Source organism: Oncorhynchus tshawytscha, linkage group LG07, assembly GCF_018296145.1.
Source record: "Oncorhynchus tshawytscha isolate Ot180627B linkage group LG07, Otsh_v2.0, whole genome shotgun sequence".
NCBI lineage: Eukaryota > Metazoa > Chordata > Actinopteri > Salmoniformes > Salmonidae > Oncorhynchus > Oncorhynchus tshawytscha.
In genome coordinates this window covers 50772425-50795443 of record NC_056435.1, presented here as the reverse complement: position 1 = coordinate 50795443, position 23019 = coordinate 50772425, and positions in this window count along the sequence as shown.

The following is a 23019-nucleotide window of genomic DNA, read 5'->3' as shown; positions in this document are numbered from 1 at the left end:
TTTTGGTTAAACTCAAATATACTAATTAATAAAAATTCAAAAAAGGTGTCATCTTTATACATGATATCATAAATAGTACAGATGCAGCTGACAAAAATATATGGAAATGTCTACTCTACCCAAAATTACAACTAACTAACTGCAGCATTACAGCATCTGAGCATACAAGCATACAAGTATCTAAGTATCTGACTGAGCGATGGTAGGCAGAAGCAGGCGCATAAACATTCATTCAAACAGCACTTTCGTGCGTATTGCCAGCAGCTCTTTGTTGTGCATCAAGCATTGCTGTTTATGACTTCAAGCCTATCAACTCCCGAGATGAGGCTGGTGTAATCGAAGTGAAATGGCTAGCTAGTTAGCGCGCGCTAATAGCGTTTCAAACGTCACTCGCTCTGAGCCTTCTAGTAGTTGTTCCCCTTGCTCTGCATGGGTAAAGAAGCTTCGATGGCGGCTGTTGTCCTTGTGTTGCTGGTTCGAGCCCAGGGAGGAGCGAGGAGAGGGACGAAAGCTTTATTGTTACACTGGCAATACTAAAGTGCCAATAAGAACATCTAATAGTCAAAGGTTAATGAAATACAAATGTTATAGAGGGAAATAGTCCTATAATTCCTATAATAACTACAACCTAGAACGTCTTACCTGGGAATATTGAAGACTCATGTTAAAAGGAACCACCAGCTTTCATATGTTCTCATGTTCTGAGCAAGCAACTGAAACGTTAGCTTTCTTACATAGCACATATTGCACTTTTACTTTCTTCTCCAACACTTTGATTTATTGATGTATTATGTTAAGTTAAAATAAGTGTTCATTCAGTATTGTTGTAATTGTCATTATTACAAATACATTTTTTAAAATTTAAATCGGCCGATTAATCAGCATCAGCTTTTTTGGTCATCCAATAATCGGTATCGGCTTTGAAAAAAAAAAACATAATCGGTCTAGTTATATGTATGGGGGATATAACATTCCCAGCTCTGCAGATTTTGCTGCGAAGAGACAGAGTCATTAGATTGTTTATTTTGGTACTGTCCATATGTATTTATTTTTTCTTTGGTTACAGGTCGAGGAATGGCTGAAGAATAGAAACATTACCTGGAGCTAACTCCGCAGATAGCACTACTGGGAGATTTGAAAAGTCATAGTCAATCGCTCAATAATATGATAATACTTTTAGTAAAAATGTTTATCTTCAACTTACAATCTGTAGAAACTATGAGAATAGAAATGTTCAGAACTTTGGTGAAACATCACAGCTGAAAAATATATGGCAAATAGAAATCCAATATGGATGGTGCTAAAAGATAGATGGGAGGGGTTGAATGGAGCTGAAGGCTGGTACAAATAACAAGATAACTAATGTAAAATATACTGTGTCCGTAAAATGTATATAGGTTCAGAACTTTTGTGAAACAACACAGTTAAAAATATATGGTAAATCGAACTGGATGAACATCAGAAATTATAGAGTCTTCTTGGGCACGATGCTACAAGCTTGGCACACCTGTATTTGGGGAGTTTCTCCCATTCTTCTCTGCAGATTCTCTCATGCTCTGTCAGGTTGGATGGGGAGCATTGCTGCACAGCTATTTTCAGGTATCTCCAGAGATGTTCGATTGGGTTCAAGTCCAGGATCTTGCTGGGCCACTGAAGGACATTCCCGAAACTACTCCTGCATTGTCTTGGCTGTGTGCACATGGTCGTTGTCCTGTGGAAGGTGAACCTTCGCCCCAGTCTGAGGTCCTGAGCACTCCGGAGCAGGTTTTCATCAAGGATCTCTCTGTACTTTGCTCCATTTATCTTTGCCTCGATCTTGACTCGTCTCCCTTCCACTGAAAAACATCCCACAGCCAGATGCTTCCACCACCATGTTTCACCGTAGGGATGGTGCCAAGTTTTATCTAGATTTGACGCTTGGCATTCAGGCTAAAGAATTCATTCTTGGTTCCATCAGACCAGAGAATCTTGTAAGCCTTTAGGTGCCTTTAGGCAAACTCCAAGTGGGCTGTCATTTGCCTTTTACTGAGGAGTGGCTTCCGCTGGCCACTCTAACTTAAGGCCTGATTGGTGGAGTTCTGCAGAGATGGTTGTCCTTCTGCAAGGTTCTCCCATCTCCACAAAGGAACTCTGTCAGAGTGACCATCAGGTTCTTGGTCACCTCCCTGACCAAGGCCCTTCTCCCACGATTACTCAGTTTGGCTGGGCAGCCAGCTCTTGGAAGAGTCTTGGTGGTTCCAAACATCTTCCATTTAAGAATGATGGAGGCCACTGTGTTCTTGGGGACGTTCAATACCCCAGATCTGTGCCTTGACACAATCCTGTCTCTGAGCTCTACAGACAATTCCTTTCACCTCATGGCTTGTTTTTTGCTCTGATATGCACTGTCAACTATGGGACTTTATGTAGACAGGTGTGTGCCTAAATCATGTCCAATCAATTGAATTTACCACAGGTCGACTTCAATCAGGTTGTAGAAATATCTCAAGGATGATCAGTGGAAAAAGGATGCACGTGAGCTCAATTTCGAGTCTCATAGCAAAGGGGCTGAATACATGTAAATAAGGTAAATAAAAGTATATGTAAATAAAAAATACATGTAAATAAAATACATGTAAATAAAAAAATTGGTTTTTGCTTTGTCATTAGGGTGGTATTGTGTATAGATTGCTGAGGATCTACATTTTTTTTTAGATTAAGGCTGTAATGTAACTAAATGTGTAAAAAGTCAAAGGGTCTGAATACTCCCCCTGAAGGCACTGCACCGAATTAGCCTCACACTTAGCCTACTCCTAACAGCTATTCTTAGCCCCACAAACACTGTTAACACTTGAGCACACAAAACATATAAAAAATATTTAATGCACTACTTTTGGTCAAAAGTGGTGCACTATATAGGGAACAGGGTGCCATGGCTTGTTGTTGATTCAATACACAGGAGTCTCCTGGGTAAAGTAGTGCTTGCTAAACGTTTTTCTTGAGTGCTTAAGTATTAACAGTGTTTGTGGGGCTGAGAGTAGCTGTTAGGAGTAGGCTAAGTGTGAGGCTAATTAGGTGCAGTGTGTTTTTTTCTTAAGTAACTGTTAAGAGTAGGTTAGGAGTAGTGCTAAGAGTTGCCATCACAGCTCCAGTGCTGCTGGGCTCCAAAGGCTCTTACTTTGTGTTTCTTGAGCAGGAGAGGTAAGAGCTTGAGGTTAGTGGCTCTCTGTTGTCTCCCACGATGATGGGTAGAGAAAGGGTTAAACTCAACATGAGTCAGCTTGGCCTTCTTCTCTGCCACCACCGGCTGCTGACAGATGGCCTCATATTTGTTGACACTAAGGTCAAATGTGGACCTGATAAAAAGCAAATGATTGGTACAAATAGTCAGGGAAATGTCATCTTATACAAATGCAAGGGGAATACATTGGTCAAATGTCAAAAGCAATACAATGTGGGATGATGGAAATCAAAGCCGACACTGCTGCTGTTTGGAATGAGTATTGTAGCTGACAGTTCATACAGTTGTTTATAGAAAAATATGAGATATTCTCTTAATAAATCGAGTTGATCATGTTGTTCGACCTTTACCTACTCCAGCTGGTAACCTCAGTGACAAACCAATTCAGCAAGGCAAGAGAGAGAGAAAGATTATCAGTGGGAATGCAACTCGGACCATCTGGTGTGAGTTCCAGTCAGAGTTTGAGTCTACACAACTCTGAGTGTGTTGACGACGTGCGTGCCTTATTATTCAAGCGACCCTGACAGGAAGAGCTTGCCTTTTCAGTCGATACCCTAGGATCCTGGCATTTAGTATCACTGCAGATTATTAGGCCAATTACACATACACTCACACACACCCCTTGCGCTTAGTCACCAGAGCCTGGTCAGCCCAGTAGGGCAGCTGCACTATTGTCGGTAGTTTATGCAAAAAACAACAAGAACAGCAAACACCATGTCAGTGTAGTGATAATTTTGGTCATTAGCAGCAGTGACAATGCAAGCAGCCCACACAGCCAGCGGTGACATTCTAAAAGAGGGATGTGGCTGACCTCGTGGCTTGCTATCACTCATGCAAGGAATTGGTCATCTCAATTAGATAATATTGAATTTGTATTTTCTAGATACATGTGTTGAGAATTAGTCCAGATCTTTCTACTGCAAATATGTAGGCTATTGCATCCTGTCATTTTCAAGGAACCATGTCATACCCGGTCCTGGAGGACTGGAGTAGAAGACACAGTGTTCAGCCATATCAGACAGCACCAGTGTTTTCCCGGTCTGTGTGCAGACAAAGTGAGGGAGCAGATGTTTCATAGCGCTTCGTCACATATAAATTTGCTGTCACCTCTTAGCCATATGAAAGTAAATGTTTTAGACATTTTCTGAATAAATTAAGACAGACAGAAAGAGGACATGCTTTGATCTCTCTGCCTAAATTTGGTGACTTACCTTGCCACCAGTGGTAACTGCAGTGAAGATAGTGGAGGAGCAAAAAGACCATCTCCCACGGCCGCATTCAGGTCAAAAGTGAACTTTGGGGTCCTACAGAGACAGGGTCACTGAATAAAAGGACTCGGTAATGGATACAAACACTAACACTATAAAACCAAGATTACAAATATTTACCTTAAAGATAGTAGAAAAACAAGACATCCCACTGGGAACAGATGTAAATTCAATGTCTATTCCATGTTGGTTCCACGTAATTTCAAAACAACGTTGATTCAAACAGTGTATGCCTAGTGAGATCATACACACCTTCTCTAAACTCTTGTAAGACCAGTCACAGTACTTGTTCATCATGAGTGGGAGAGGAAGTTTATTCGAGATGGGCTGCAGGTACAAGTAAAAAGTAAATAGCAAAAATAACAAATACAGACGTTACTCATTTGAGAAAGAGAAAAGGCTTGAAAACCAAAATGAATACCACCTTGTCATGCTAGAGCCTTCATTAGGGTGAGACTCGAGCCGATGAGTAAATGTAACCTACACCCTCTCTTATCCCACCAAAAAGGTCCTCTCTTCTCACTGTATTGTAATGCATGCAACTTCTTCCTGCAAGGTCTTAAGGGTCTTAGAGAGATGAGGCAGAGCAGGGAATGGGATCCAGGAAGATAAGTTAGAGAATTCGTGAACAGCCATATCCCAAAGTGCAGACAAAGAAAGGATGGAATATAAAACAGAAGGAGACCTGCACAGTGACTGTTAATGCTCCCAATTGTGAGATTGTTATGTGAGCCAGCAGCATACCACCCTGCATCCCATTGCTGGCTTGCCTCTAAGATCCCTATACGCACAAAAGCTTATTTCTCTCAAATTGTGCACAAATTTGAGCATTTCTCCAAGATATGCCACACCTGTCGGGTGGATGGATTATCAAGAAACTGATTAAACAGTATGATCATTACACAGGTGCATCTTGTACTGGGGACAATAAAAGGCCACTCTAAAATGTGCAATTTTGTCACACAACGCCACAGATGTGTCAAGTTTTGAGGGAGCGTGCAATTGGCATGCTTACTGCAGGAATGTCCAACAGACCTGTTACCAGAGAAATTAATGTTAATTTCTCTACCATAAGACGCCTCCAGAATTTGGCAGTAAGTTCAACCGGCCTCACAACTGCAGACCGGCCTCACAACTGCAGACTGCCCAGTCATGTAAAATCCATAGATTAGGACCTAATTTATTTATTTCAATTGAATGATTTCCTTCTATGAATTGTAACTCAGTAAAATCTTTTAAATTGTTGCATTTTGAGTTTTTTTCCCTTCAGTATAATGTGGATAAAGGGGGTGTGGGGGCAGCTGACTGATATCAGTAGATTCTCACAGGCCGCCAGGCTGAAGCCCTGATTATGTAACCTACTTCTGACATTTTGTGACTCAGGCTAGATCATATCTGTGACTTATCACTCATCACTCACAGCTCATTCAGATAGATGGAGTTACAAGGACTTGTATCAAAAGGAGAAAGTAGTGCCAACCTAATCAATCCACATGATCCTATTCAAATCACCATTTAAGTGTGCAGGCGGACTACTGTTAGAAAATGAAGAGCTGGTTGAAGTGAATAACTGTCTCCTTTACCATGCCCCCTAAACAATGTAAAATATACAGTATTCATGTTTTTCGGAGGTTTCTGTTGTTTTCAAAGCCCTTTCAACCTGTTTGAAGATGTGATATTATTACCAGGTTTTATGGCAGATTGGGGGTAGGTGCTAAACTAATGATTGTGGAGTGAAACTCACAAGTAGACCAACAGTCTGCCCCAACACAAAAGACCAAAGCAGGCATAGTCAATATCTCAGTGGTAACAATCAACACAATGAACACAGTCCTGACAAGACTGAAGTCAGTTGAGAACCAGTTGAAAAGCACTGAACACGTCTGTGTTTTTGATGTGTTCAAGCCATCTGCTGGTAGTTCTGTGTATAACCATAAACATTGGCTTGATGAAAGAGAGCCAAGCAAAGTTTTCATGGAAAGTCGACTGGAGATACCTGACTTTAGTCAGCAAAGTATTTAATTATAACTGATATAACTATCTAATTGGGTTTGTCAAATTATCTGACAGGCAAATTATATTGAAAGGGGGTGAGGAAAGTGATGAATATGGTTGGACATCTTGGAATAGTTTTCACAGTTTGTAAAGTAATAGTTGGGTGAAAGATGAAGCAAGACCTAGGGTTCATATGGACAATGTTGGGCTGTCATCTTAGAACAGAAGGATCACAGATCTGTTTGTGTTGTCTTGCCAACTCCTATGGTCATCTTCACATGATCTGGGACCAGGTCAGAGCTGCAGGAGATGAAGACCTTGGGGTGGAAGTGGTTCCCCTTAACTGCATCCACCGCCATGTTGTGAGCATTATAGGTTTCCAGGAACTGGCTGAAGTGGAGCCGTGGAGCACTGGAAAAGACACAGCAATATTGTAGATTTATTAGGATCCCCATTAGCCGACGCCAATGGTGACAGCTAGTCTGTCTTACTGGGGTCAATAAAACAAATAAGACATTAGACAAAATAATTGTAATTTATAAATTGCCTCCAATTAGGCGCCATCCACAGGGTATGGAATGGCGTTGCAAAATGTAGTGATAGCCTTCCTTCTTCAATATCCCTGTTACCCTGTACAAATGTCCCACTTTACCACCACCAAAGCACCCCCAGACCATCACATTGTCTCCACCATGCTTGACAAATGGCGTCAAGCACTCCTCCAGCATCTTTTTATTTTTTCTGCGTCTAACGAATGTTCTTCTTTGTGATCCGAACCCCTCAAACTTAGATTTCTCTGTCCATAACACTTTTTTCCAATCTTCCTCTGTCCAGTGTCTGTGTTATTTTGCCCATCTTAATCTTTTCTTTTTATTGGCCAGTCTGAGATATGGCTTTTTCTTTGCAACTCTGCCTAGAAGGCCAGCATTCCGGAGTTGCCTCTTCACTGTTGACGTTGAGATTGGTGTTTTGCGGGTACTATTTAATGAAGATGCCAGCTGAGGACTAGTGAGGCATCTGTTTCTCAAACTAGACACTCTAATGTATTTGTCCTCTTGCTCAGTTGTGCACTGGGGCCTCCCACTCCTCTTTCAATTCTGGTTACAACCAGTTTGTGCTGTTCTGTGAAGGGGGTAGTACACAACATTGTACAAGATCTTCAGTTACTTGATGATTTCTCGCATGGAAAAGCCTTCATTTCTCAGAACAAGAATAGACTGATGAGTTTCAGAAGAAAGTTATTTGTTTCTAGCCATTTTGAGCCTGTAACACACCTCAAACACACAAATGCTGATCCTCCAGATACTCAACTATTCTAAAGAAGGCCAGTTTTATTGCTTCTTTAATCAGTACAACAGTTTTCAGCTGTGCTAACATAATTGCAAAAGGGTTTTCTAATGATCAATTAGCCTTTTAAAATGATAAACTTGGATTAGCTAACACAACGTGCCATTGGAACACAGGAGTGACGGTTGCCGATAGTGACGGTTGCTGATGGGCCTCTACACTGTATTTCAGATCAATTTGATGTTATTTTAATGGACAACAAATGTGATTTTCTTTAAAAAATAAGGACATTTCTAAGTGACCCCAAACTTTTGAATGGTAGTGTATATATATATATAATAAATAAGAGTGAGAGAGCAAGAGGAGTCAGTTCTCACATTCACACATAAACCACTCCAGATAGACTAGATAGAATATACCTGTGCACCAAATGTGCTCTCTCTACTATATTGCAAGCTGCATCATTTGCATTTAAATTAAAGGTATAAATCAAAGTGCAGCCCAGGCCTAAATGGCCTGTTGCTCTATAAGGGGATATATAGTGAATAAGTCACAGCAGAGATATTACACTTGTCCCAGGGCTAACTGTTTCCCAACAAGAGGTGACATCACACGCATACTGTAACTGTGTTTGTGTGTGAGTGAGTATATGTGTGCGAGTTTGCATGAATCAAAACAATTCAAGGAGCTAGCTAGTCTTAGAAAATATATATGTAACCCGATTCAGGAAACTTGGCGTATGTCGCAAGTCATGACTTCAGAGGAGAGCCGATTGAATGTAAAAAATATGTTTTTTATCAAAATTCGTTTTTTCGCAGAAATGCCATTTCAAGCATGTGAACTTTCATGTGCCTCAACAAACTTTTATGCTATCTGTAAATATAAATAAAGTTGTTAAATTACGAGCTTAGTTGGTTTAGCCAATGAAAAGGAAAGGAAAGTTACATTATCCATAAACACCACAAGAAATCTTTAGTAACGTTCAGAGAACGTTCTAAGAATGTTATTTAAAAACAGACATTCTGTTCTCAGCATCAACAAAACTTTCTATCCTCTATCTTGTTAAGTGTGTTCAGGTGTTTTGGCCGCACCCACTAAATGGAAACACCGGATCTTAATGAGTGCTTTTACCTTCGAAATGGGGTCTGTTTGAATAGACTGAACAGCTTTGTATGCAGAAAAAACATGCTATGCTCGCTCATCCTGGTGGCACAGTGGACTAATCCCATGGATAGAGAACACAAGATTAAAGGTTCAAATCCCACTGATACTGTGTCACAATAAAACAAATGTGTTTGCATGATTAATGCCTACGTAAATTAATTTCCATGTGTCTTATGTGTGCTTGGAATTCAAAAAGGTTAACCCAAAATAAGATAGCAATATTGCTAAGTCTTATTAAAAATTCATTTAAAGTTTAGGACGTTATTCAAAAACCTCACAATAACCTATAATTTCTATTGACAGAGCATTAATAAAACCTCCCAGGAAAATGTTCAGGGAAACAGAGTTAAACATTCTCAGAACCTCCCTGCAACCTACAAATAAATGTTCCCAGAACAGGCAAAATGTTCACTTCTGTTCTTAGAACGTTTAAAAAATATATATATAGTTTTACCGGTCAGGATATGTATAGCTTAATTCCCACAACCAATGTAAAAACCAAAAACCTACTACATTCCACTTCCAAGGAACCAAACGGGGTGATCAACCTAGCCCAGAATGGCAAACATACAGTACAAAGCTTAGACTGACAGGCCTAGATTGACACACCTAGCTTTTTTTTGTATTAAAATGTTTGGTCACCTACATTATGAAATTACATACACAACTGCGGTTCAAACCAAAACCAAACAACAACTGTTGTATGAATTATACAACATGACTCCAAGATTACTTAACTTCAATTGATTCATTATAAAAATCAGTTGTATCTCACCTTGTGAATCTTGCCCTCCTTCGTGCCAAACAGGAAGAGGTAGTCTATTTGTTTGTGGAAGTCAAACGATGTTCCACAAGCTGCGGGATGACAAACATAGTCAAATACTTAAATCGTGCTTGATGCTTATAACAAACAGTGTGAAGTGATGCGTCAGTTGATGACAGATTTTACCCCTGATAGGAAGTTGCACGCCCTCTGTTCTTTCTGACACGGCTCTCTCCAAATGACAGCTTGATGAAGTCTGTAAAGACCAGCTCATCCTACAACCATACAAACCCAAATCAAAACTACCGTGAGAAAGAAATGATACACAAAAATACCACACACACTGTATTCACCATAGAGTTGATGTCATAGGCCTCGCGTAAATCTAATTAGTATAATTTTAAAAATCCCCATCAAAATCCATCAGTTTAAGCTATAGACATCTGTTTTTTTGCAGTTGACAATCAATTGCATCCGCCGATGTCGGCGGCAATCCACTGCATATGTGGTGAAAAGAGGCAGAGCTAGAGCAATGTTTGTCAGATCATGAGACATCCCGAAAATCGGTCTCCTCACAAAAAAATATGTCGTGTCCAAACGGTGTTCTCTGTTTTGCTCTACAACCCCCACAAACAACATGGGACTCATCTGAAGTCAGTACATCCAATCTGCCAACTTCTGTCTGCAGCATCTGAACTGTTTTGGATACACACTAATACTGTGTAAAAGTGAGTCTCTCACAAACACATGTCGGTTGTTTTACTCTAAGACACGCACAATCCTAACCAAATATAATCAAATGTTATTACTCACATGCTCCGAATACAGGTGTAGACCTGTATAGACAGTGAAATGCTTACTTTGGAGCCCCTAACCAACAATGCAGTTTAAAAAAATATGAATAAGAAATAAAAGTAACAAGTAATACAAGAGAAGCAGTAAAATAACAATAGCGAGACTATATACGGGGGTACCGGTACAGAGTCAATGTGCGGGGGCACCGAATAGTCGAGGTCATTGACATGTAGGTAGAGTTTTGGGTTGCAATCCCGTTTACGGGATGATATGACAACAGCCAGTGAAAGTGCAGGGCGCCAAATTCAAAACAACATAAATCTCATAATTAAAATTCCTCAAACATACATGTATCTTATACTGTTTTAAAGGTAGTCTTGTTGTTAATCCCACCAGTGTCCGATTTCAAATATGCTTTTCAGCGAAAGCACCACAAACGATTATGTTAGGTCACCACCAAACAACAATAAACACAGCCATTTTTCCAGCCAAAGAGAGGAGTCACAAAAAGCACAAATTGCCCCTGCAGCCATAAGAAGTTGAAGTGACAATGCATAGATGATAACAACAGAGAGTAGCAGCTGTGTAAAGAGGGGGGGGGAGCAATGCAAATAGTCTGGGCAGCCATTTGATTAGATGTCCAGGAGTCTTATGACTTGGTGGTAGAAGCTGTTTAGAAGCCTCTTGAACCTAGACTTAAGCTCCGGTACCGCTTGCCATGCAGTAGCAGAGAGAACAGTCTATGACTTGGGTGGCTGGAGTCTTTGACAATTTTTAGGGCCTTCCTCGGATTACTTCCGGCGCCGACAGAGATGGCCGCCTCGCTTCGCGTTCCTAGGAAACTATGCAGTTTTTTGTTTTTTTACATGTTATTTCTTACACTAGTACCCCAGGTCATCTTAGGTTTCATTACATACAGCCGAGAAGAACTACTGAATATAAGATCAGTGTCAACTCACCATCAGTACGACCAAGAATATGTTTTTCGCGATGCGGATCCTGTGTTCTGCCTTACAACCAGTGTAACCGAGTGGATCACATGCAGCGACCAAAAAAACGACTCAGAAAAAGAGGGAAACGAAGCGGTCTTCTGGTCAGACTCCGGAGACGGGCACATCGTGCACCACTCCCTAGCATTCTTCTTGCCAATGTCCAGTCTCTTGACAACAAGGTTGATGAAATCCGAGCAAGGGTAGCATTCCAGAGGGACATCAGAGACTGTAACGTTCTCTGCTTCACGGAAACATGGCTAACTGGAGAGACGCAATCCGAAGCGGTGCAGCCAGCGGGTTTCTCCACGCATCGCGCCGACAGAAACAAACATCTTTCTGGTAAGAAGACGGGCGGGGGCGTATGCCTTATGGCCAACGTGACATGGTGTGATGAAAGAAACATACAGGAACTCAAATCCTTCTGTTCACCTGATTTAGAATTCCTCACAATCAAATGTAGACCGCATTATCTACCAAGAGAATTCTCTTCGATTATAATCACAGCCGTATATATCCCCCAAGCAGACACATCGATGGCTCTGAACGAACTTTATTTAACTCTCTGCAAACTGGAAACGATTTATCCGGAGGCTGCATTCATTGTAGCTGGGGATTTTAACAAGGCTAATCTGAAAACAAGACTCCCTAAATTTTATCAGCATATCGATTGCGCAACCAGGGGTGGAAAGACCCTGGATCATTGTTACTCTAACTTCCGCGACGCATATAAGGCCCTGCCCCGCCCCCCTTTCGGAAAAGCTGACCACGACTCCATTTTGTTGATCCCTGCCTACAGACAGAAACTAAAACAAGAAGCTCCCATGCTGAGGTCTGTCCAACGCTGGTCCGACCAAGCTGACTCCACACTCCAAGACTGCTTCCATCACGTGGACTGGGAGATGTTTCGTATTGTGTCAGACAACAACATTGACGAATACGCTGATACGGTGTGCGAGTTCATTAGAACGTGCGTTGAAGATGTCGTTCCCATAGCAACGATTAAAACATTCCCTAACCAGAAACCGTGGATTGATGGCAGCATTTGTGTGAAACTGAAGGCACGAACCACTGCTTTTAATCAGGGCAAGGTGTCTGGTAACATGACTGAATACAAACAGTGCAGCTATTCCCTCCGCAAGGCTATCAAACAAGCTAAGCGCCAGTACAGAGACAAAGTAGAATCTCAATTCAACGGCTCAGACACAAGAGGCATGTGGCAGGGTCTACAGTCAATCACGGACTACAGGAAGAAACCCAGCCCAGTCACGGACCAGGATGTCTTGCTCCCAGGCAGACTAAATAACTTTTTGCCCGCTTTGAGGACAATACAGTGCCACTGACACGGCCTGCAACGGAAACATGCGGTCTCTCCTTCACTGCAGCCGAAGTGAGTAAGACATTTAAACGTGTTAACCCTCGCAAGGCTGCAGGCCCAGACGGCATCCCCAGCCGCGCCCTCAGAGCATGCGCAGACCAGCTGGCCGGTGTGTTTACGGACATATTCAATCAATCCCTATACCAGTCTGCTGTTCCCACATGCTTCAAGAGGGCCACCATTGTTCCTGTTCCCAAGAAAGCTAAGGTAACTGAGCTAAACGACTACCGCCCCGTAGCACTCACATCCGTCATCATGAAGTGCTTTGAGAGACTAGTCAAGGACCATATCACCTCCACCCTACCTGACACCCTTGACCCACTCCAATTTGCTTACCGCCCAAATAGGTCCACAGACGATGCAATCTCAACCACACTGCACACTGCCCTAACCCATCTGGACAAGAGGAATACCTATGTGAGAATGCTGTTCATCGACTACAGCTCGGCATTCAACACCATAGTACCCTCCAAGCTCGTCATCAAGCTCGAGACCCTGGGTCTCGACCCCGCCCTGTGCAACTGGGTACTGGACTTCCTGACGGGCCGCCCCAGGTGGTGAGGGTAGGCAACAACATCTCCTCCCCGCTGATCCTCAACACTGGGGCCCCACAAGGGTGCGTTCTGAGCCCTCTCCTGTACTCCCTGTTCACCCACGACTGCGTGGCCATGCACGCCTCCAACTCAATCATCAAGTTTGCGGACGACACAACAGTGGTAGACTTGATTACCAACAACGACGAGACGGCCTACAGGGAGGAGGTGAGGGCCCTCGGAGTGTGGTGTCAGGAAAATAACCTCACACTCAACGTCAACAAAACTAAGGAGATGATTGTGGACTTCAGGAAACAGCAGAGGGAACACCCCCATCCACATCGATGGAACAGTAGTGGAGAGGGTAGCAAGTTTTAAGTTCCTCGGCATACACATCACAGACAAACTGAATTGGTCCACTCACACAGACAGCATCGTGAGGAAGGCGCAGCAGCGCCTCTTCAACCTCAGGAGGCTGAAGAAATTCGGCTTGTCACCAAAAGCACTCACAAACTTCTACAGATGCACAATCGAGAGCATCCTGGCGGGCTGTATCACCGCCTGGTATGGCAACTGCACCGCCCTCAACCGTAAGGCTCTCCAGAGGGTAGTGAGGTCTGCACAACGCATCACCGGGGCAAACTACCTGCCCTCCAGGACACCTACACCACCCGATGCTACAGGAAGGCCATAAAGATCATCAAGGACATCAACCACCCGAGCCACTGCCTGTTCACCCCGCTGTCATCCAGAAGGCGAGGTCAGTACAGGTGCATCAAAGCTGGGACCGAGAGACTGAAAAACAGCTTCTATCTCAAGGCCATCAGACTGTTAAACAGCCACCACTAACATTGAGTGGCTACTGCCAACACACTGTCAATGACACTGACTCTACTCCAGCCACTTTAATCATGGGAATTGATGGGAAATGATGTAAATATATCACTAGCCACTTTAAACAATGCTACCTTATATAATGTTACTTACCCTACATTGTTCATCTCATATGCATACGTTGATACTGTACTCTATATCATCGACTGCATCCTTATGTAATACATGTATCACTAGCCACTTTAACTATGCCACTTGGTTTACATACTTATCTCATATGTATATACTGTACTCGATATCATCTACTGTATCTTGCCTATGCTGCTCTGTACCATCACTCATTCATATATCCTTATGTACATATTCTTTATCCCCTTACACTGTGTATAAGACAGTAGTTTTTTTGGAATTGTTAGTTAGATTACTTGCTCGTTATTACTGCATTGTCGGAACTAGAAGCACAAGCATTTCGCTACACTCGCATTAACATCTGCTAACCATGTGTATGTGACAAATAAAATTTGATTTGATTTGATTTGATTTTTTTTGACACCGCCTGATATGGAGGTCCTGGATGGCAGGAAGCTTTGCCCCAGTGCTGTACTGGGCCATACACGCTACCCTCTGTAGTGCCTTGCGGTTGGAGGCCGAGCAGTTGCCATACCAGGCAGTGATGCAACCAGTCAGGATGCTCTTGATGGTGCAGCTGTAGAACCTTTTGAGGATCTGAGGACCCATGCCAAATCTTTTCAGTTTCCTGAGGGGGAATAGGTTTTGTTGTGCCCTCTTCACGACTGTCTTGGTGTGCATGGACCATGCTAGTTCTTTGGTGATGTGGACACCAAGGAACTTGAAACTCTAGACCCGCTCAACTTCAGCCAAGTCAATGTTAATGGGGACCTGTTCGGCCCTCCTTTTCCTATAGTCCACAATCAGCTCCTTTGTCTTGCTCACATTGAGGGAGAGGTTGTTGTCCTGGCGCCACATTGCCAGGTCTCTGACCTCCTCCCTATAGGCTGTCTCATCGTGATTGGCCATGTCCAATCAATATAATTTACCACAGGTGGACTCCAATCAAGTTGTAGAAACATCTCAAGGATGATAAATGTAAACAGGATGCACCGGAACTCAATTTCGAGTCTCATAGCAAATGTTCTGAATACTTATGTAAATAAGGCATTTCTGTTTTTTATTTTAAATACATTTGCAAACATATCTAAAAACCTGTTTTCCTGTAATTATGGGGTATTTTGTATAGATTGTTGAGAAAAAAATGATAATTTAATCCATTTTAGAAGGCTGCAACGTAACAAAATGAGGAAAAACGGAAGGGGTCTGAATACTTTCCGAATGCACTGTAAATTACAAAGAATGATAGTGAAAAGCTTCGGAGAACCTTAAACGAAATTTTCAGCAAAAAGGCAAACTCTGCTTCATCATTCATTGAAATCAGATGGCTCATTCATCACAAAACACACTGATATTGCCAACTACTTTCATGATTTTTTCATTGGCAAGATAATTTTTTATTTTACCTTTATTTTACCTTTTTAAAATAAGAACAAATTCTTATTTTCAACAACGGTCTAGGAACAGTGGGTTAACTGCCTTGTTCAGGGGCAGAACACCAGATTTTTTACCTTGTCAGCTCGGGGATTCAATCTGGCAAACTTTCGGTTATTAGTCCAACGCTCTAACCACTAGGTTACCTGCCTCCCCTAGCAGAATTATGCATGACATGCCAGCAACAAACGCTGACACTACACATCCATGTATATCTGACCAAATTATGAGAGACAACGTTGTAATTTTGAATTCCGTAAAGTGAGTGTGGAAGAGGTGAAAAAAGTATTGTTGCCTATCAACAATGACAAGCCACAGGGGTCTGAGAACTTGGATGGAAAATTACTGAGGACAATAGTGTATGATATTGCCACTCATATTTGCCTTATTTTCAATTTAAGCCAACTAGAAAGTGTGTGCCCTCAGGCCTGGAGAGTGGCAAGAGTTATTCCCCTACCCAAGGATAGTAAAGCCCCTTTTACTGGCTCAAGTAGCAGACCAATCAGCCTGTTACCAACCCTTCGTAAACTTTTGGAAAAAATTGTATTTGACCAGATACAATGCTATTTTACAGTAAACAAATTGACAACAGACTTTCAGCACGCTTATAGGGAAAGACATTCAATAAGCACAGCATGTACACAAATTACAGACGATTGGCTGAGAGAAATTGATGATAAAAGATTGTGCGGGCTGTTTTGTTAGACTTCAGTGCGGCTTTTGACATTATTGATCATAGTCTGCTGCTGGAAAAAAAGTATGTGTTATGGCTTTTACACCCCCTGCTATATTGTGGATAAAGAGTTACCTGTCTAACAGAACACAGAGGGTGTTATTTATTTAACCAGGCAAGTTAGTTAAGAACAAATTCTTATTTACAATGACAGCCTACCCCAGACGATGCTGGGTCAATTGTGCGCCACCCTATGGGACTCCCAATCATGGCCGGTTGTGATACAGCCTGGAATCAAACCAGGGTCTGTAGTGATGCCTCTAGCACTCAGATACAGTGCCTTAGAGAGGGTTCCCGAGTGGTGCAGCGGTCTAACAAAATGGAAGTCCCTCCAACAAAATTCAGAAAGAATCAGGAATTCTCCAGGGCATCTGTCTAGGCCCCTTAGTTTTTTCAATCTTTACTAACGACATGCTACTGGCTTTGAGTAAAGCCAGTGTGTCTATGTATGCGGATGACTCAACACGCTACACGTCAGCTAACGCAGCAACTGAAATGACTGCAACACTTAACAAAGAGATGCAGTTAGTTTCAGAATGGGTGGCAAGGAATAAGTTTATATTGCATTGTATTAGGGACAAATCCTTCACTAAACCCTAAACCTCAACTAAATATTGTAATGAATAATGTGGTAACTGAGCAAGTTGAGGAGACTAAACTGCTTGGAGTAATGGATAAACTGTTATGGTCCAAACATATTGATATAACAGTAGCTAGGATGAGGAGATCTGTCCCTAATAAAGAGCTACTCTGCATTCTTAACAGCACTATCAAGGCAGGTCCTACAGGCTCTAGTTTGTCATCATTTCAACCAAAAATCTAAGTTAAAGAATAGGACTAAATCAAATCAAACTTTATTGTATTTAAAGTTTTATTGATTTGATTTAGTTCTATTCTTTAACTTAGATTGTTGGTTGAAATGGAGATGTGAATCCAGCATATCAATTATTAATTTGTATACAAACTGGAATTAAACTCAGACTAAGTCAGTGGCACAACATATACATCGACAACCAAACACAATTCAATATCACTTTTGCAATACAGTAAATAGCCTATTAACTTGTCGACAAGTTAACAAATTATATGCTGGATTCAGGTCTCAAACTAAACCAAAAATAAAAGCAAAATAATAGGATTACACCAGTGGCTCAGATGAAACTATTCAAGCATAACATTTTTAAAATTTAACTAGGCAAGTAAGTTAAGAACCAACTGTTATTTACAATGAACCTATAAACAGTGGGTTAACTGCGTTGTTCAGGGGCAGAACAACATATTTTTACGTTGTCAGCTCAGGGATTCAATCTATCAACCTTTCGGTTACTGGCCCAACGCGCTAACCACTAGGCTACCTGCGGTTAGAGCATTAGATACATCTCCTTCAAATATTGATATTTGGTTGCGTTGTCAACCTAACACAATTCGATAAGACTTTTGTAATACAGTAAATAGCCTAAAGTTAAGGCTATCTTACAAACTCATGTAACAGTTCTTATTCAACCTTAAAATGAGTAACTCATCAATTGCCACATTTTGAGGCCAGCATCCCGGACTGGCATCTTCATTGGTGTTTTGCGGGTACTATTTATTGAAGCTGCCAGTTGAGGACTTGTGAGGCGCCTGTTTCTCAAAGTAGACACTCGCTCTGTTGTGCACTGGGGCCTCCCACTCCTCTTTCTATTCTGGTTAGAGCCAGTTTGTGTTGTTCTGTGAAGGGAGTAGTACACAGTGTTGTATGTGATCTTCAGTTTCTCGCATGGAATAGCCTTCATTTCTCAGAACAAGAATAGACTGACGAGTTTCAGAAGAAAGTTATTTGTTTCTAGCCATTCTAGCGACAATACACTGTATTTCTGATCAATTTGATGTTATGTTTAACGGACAAAAAAAATGTATTTTCTGTCAAAAACAAGGACATTTCTAAGTGACCCCAAACTTTTAAACGGTAGTGTGTGGGTGTTGTTGAATGTTGAATGAGGGCCCGGTTTAACTAAGTGTTATCTCCAAGTGATTGACTTGGGGTCAACGTTTATTTTTTATGTTAAAGTTAATAATTGTTGACTTGAGATTTTCCTGAGCTTCCACCAGCATCATCTTCTTCTTGCCTTTGTCGTTGTCCATCTTAGGGGCGGCTTTGCCCCTACCCTACTGGTTAGGGATTTTCTGCTCCTTCTTGCCAGCCTTAGACTCCACGCTGTCAGCTCTCTCCTCTCCCCTGCCCTCCTCGGTGTACCCTGCATCTTCCCCACCTGCAGCCTGAGACAGAGGAAAGATCCACACAACACTTTTCACAAACTTGTCTCTGGCTATTGTGTGGGTGTTGGCATGCAATTGATTGTACATCTGAAGAGCCACTCAAATGACTGAATGTAGGCTAATTCACAAACTTCTCGGCATGTTAATAAGTGAAGTGGCTTCCTACTGGAGTCTCAGGTTTTTCATCTTCAGTTTCAGCTACAACCGTGGCATTTTCTGAAAAATCTCATGTTTCCATCAAACCCAACTGGGGATTTATTCAAACATTTGCTCTTGTAAAAGCCAGCATATTTGATTCACACAACAGTTCCAGAATAACTACCTATTCTCAGGGAAGCCCTGTTTAGCTCTCTGTCAAATCAAAATTGTATTGGTCACATACACATACAGTGGGGCAAAAAAGTATTTAGTCAGCCACCCATTGTGCAAGTTCTCCCACTTAAAAAGATGAGAGAGGCCTGTAATTCTCATCAAAGGTAGTACACTTCAACTACGACAGACAAAATGAGAAAAAATAAATCAGAAAATCACATGGTAGGATTTTTAATGAATTTATTAGCAAAATATGGTGGAAAATAAGTATTTGGTCAATAACAAAAGTTTCTCTCAATACTTTGTTATGTAACCTTTGTTGGCAATGACAGAGGTCAAATGTTTTCTGTAAGTCTTCACAAGGTTTTCACATACTGTTGCTGGTATTTTGGCCCAATCCTCCATGCAGATCTCTAGAGCAGTGATGTTTTGGGGCTGTTGCTGGGCAACATGGACTTTCAACTCTCTCCAAAGATTTTCTATGGGGTTGAGATCTGGAGACTGGCTAGGCCACTCCAGGACCTTGAAATGCTTCTTACGAAGCCACTCCTTCGTTGCCCGGGCGGTGTGTATGGGATAATTGTCATGCTGAAAGACCCAGCCACGTTTCATCTTCAATGCCTTGCTGATGGAAGGAGGTTTTCACTCAATCTCACGATACATGGCCCCATTCATTCTTTCCTTTACACGGATCAGTCGTCCTGGTCCCTTTGCAGAAAAACAGCCCCAAAGCATGATGTTTCCACCCCCATGCTTCACAGTAGGTATGGTGTTCTTTGGATGCAACTCAGCATTCTTTGTCCTCCAAACACGACGAGTTGAGTTCTTACCAAAAAGTTATATTTTGGTTTCATCTGACCATATGACATTCTCCCAATCTTCTTCTGGATCATCCAAATGCTCTCTAGCAAACTTCAGACGGGCCTGGACATGTACTGGCTTAAGCAGGGGGACACGTCTGGCACTGCAGGATTTGAGTCCCTGGCGGCGTAGTGTGTTACTGATGGTAGGCTTTGTTACTTTGGTCCCAGCTCTCTGCAGGTCATTCACTAGGTCCTCCCGTGTGGCACTGGGATTTTTGCTCACCGTTCTTGTGATCATTTTGACCCCACGGGGTGAGATCTTGTGTGGAGCCCCAGATCGAGGGAGATTATCAGTGGTCTTGTATGTCTTCCATTTCCTAATAATTGCTCCCACAGTTGATTTCTTCAAACCAAGCTGCTTACCTATTGCAGATTCAGTCTTCCCAGCCTGGTGCAGGTCTACAATTTTGTTTCTGGTGTCCTTTGACAGCTCTTTGGTCTTGGCCATAGTGGAGTTTGGAATGTGACTGTTTGAGGTTGTGGACAGGTGTCTTTTATACTGATAACAAATTCAAACAGGTGCCATTAATACAGGTAACGAGTGGAGGACAGAGGAGCCTCTTAAAGAAGAAGTTACAGGTCTGTGAGAGCCAGAAATCTTGCTTGTTTGTAGGTGACCAAATGCTTATTTTCCACCATAATTTGCAAATAAATTCATTAAAAATCCTACAATGTGATTTTCTGGATTTTTTTTTCTCATTTTGTCTGTCATGTTGACAGACATGTTGAAGTGTACCTATGATGAAAATTACAGGCCTCTCTCCTCTTTTTAAGTGGGAGAACTTGCACAATTGGTGGCTGACTAAATACTTTTTTGCCCCACTGTATAGGACCTTCCACCCCCACCTGGGATATGGATGCCTGATGAAAACCTAAGGATGGAAACGTTGTTAATAAATATCACCTGGGAGCATGAGCAGCAGTGTGCAGAGTTTTCCTTTCTGTTTTCCATGAGTTTGCCTACAACTCCAGCACCTGTGGAAAGTACCTGGATGTGCGTATGTTCTTCAGCTTTTGTTACTGGGAAGCTTATCAGAAGTAGACTTGCTCATTTAATTTATATTGGAGCTGATGTGCACGGTAAGCTACACAAAGCGGACTTCCTGCTAGGGCACAACGCTTCAGTTCTAACAGTGTAACTCTGGTTAATAGGCACATGATTACTGCATACAATAGCTGAAGGGTTAACAGAGGTATTCAGGGCAGTTAAGGGGACATAAAGTTACTTACATTGCGTCTCCCAACGCCCCTGAGATGATGTACATTTGATGCAGCATTATGACAACTCATTGCCAAAATGGTAGGGATTAACTGAGCTGGTCTTGGGTCATTTTAAGTCATTGTCTCAATGCAGCCTTGAAATGCCTGCACAGAGTCCAGGAGCCAAGATGATTTGGATGGACTCCGTCATTCCTGTAGAGTGTCTTCTGTTTCCAGAAGGTGTCAAAGTTATCTATAAAAGTGATTCCAACAGAGCTAAACTAATCTTTTAGCTAGATGTGTAATGCCAGTAGTCTCCTGAATCTTTCACATCTGCGGCCCAGCGATGGTACCGGACCTGAAATTATTGGCCCCTTTTTGGAATCTTTCAATGCTAGAATCAATTCTTTAAAATCCATTTTCAGAAGTTCCGAGCTAGCCCTCCTGATGTCGTTTGACCCCACATGGACTACGACAGTGTCAGCTCCTGGCATCTGTCGTAGAATGGTCGGAAGCAGCCTTGTAATGTACTCGTGCTCCTGGGTAGCACAGGGTTTTCGCACTGGGAGCCAAGATGTTTCTCACCATAGAGCTGCCGATGACGACAGCTGGTGAAACAGCCGGGGAGGTCCGGACGTTCTTTCGCCCGATGGACCAGAGCCAGCTGTAGTATTTGTGGTACAAACCCCCTGTGCTGGAGACAGGGTAGAGGATGAAGGAGCAGCAATCTCTGGATGCAGGTGGGTGAAACTTGGTCAGCAGGATGGGATCCCCCAAAGCCATTTCAGAGTGGGACCTATCCAGGATACGCTGCAATGTCTATATTTGTATACTGTGGATGTCCAGCTCAGACATATATTCTTCAATAAGCAGACAGTTTCCACATTGGAAATTTGTCCGGACAATATTATCCCATAACTGTGAAAAGTAGGTGCAGCTCCTACATGGGATGAAACGGTCACCGTGGTCTCTGAAGTTGGCTGCTGCCAATCTGGAAAAAGTATGTTTCCCCGTATGGCGGAAATTGGTAGATGCCATTTTGTAACAATTCTGTTAAAATCCACACAAATAAAATAGGTTGTCGAGGAATAAGCACAAAGTCAATCAATCCACACAGAGTGATAGTTAGATGACACAAAACTCTCCAGCATAACAACAACAAGGTGAGAGCGGTGACTTACTCAATGCGATTGAATGCTGTGGCCCATCAGCAACGCAATGGAGGCTGTGTTACCAGTATGATAGCCAAGAGAGAAGCATCTTAGAGGGGATGTAGTTTCCATTACAGGTCGGTGGAAAGCCAGGAGGGTGGCAAGCGCTACACTGGGACACGGTAGAGTCATAAAGAGTAAAAACAAGTGGAGTTCAAGTTTGTCAGTAGTCCAAAAACATCCAGGGCACAATGTCAAGTGGAAGGCACAATGTCAAGTGGAAGGATGAAAGCAGCAGTAGGTGCTGTAGGTCTACTCAGATAATTCCCCAGTGCAGGCCCCGGTGCAGAGTAGGGTGCCCAGGTATATCTAAGTAGGCCTCAAACGTTTCAGCAGATGTGTTTGTATGTCTCCTTAAAAACTCTGTATGCAATATTGCACTATTGTCCAATGTGTTCACAGCCAGATGAAACAAAGGTAAATGGAGACAAAAATCCCCCAAAATGTTTTGCAAGAACACTCCTGAGAGAAGACAATGATACACATGTATTTGTATTGGACAATGCTCATATATTTCCACCATGCAAAGTCACTTGAAAATCTTGTTTGTTTGTATTAATATCCATTATATGATGGACCCAAGAAGAAAGAAGTTGTTCACTTAATCATGGATTAGACTGGAGGTTACTGCAATACTTTACCTTGAAGCTGT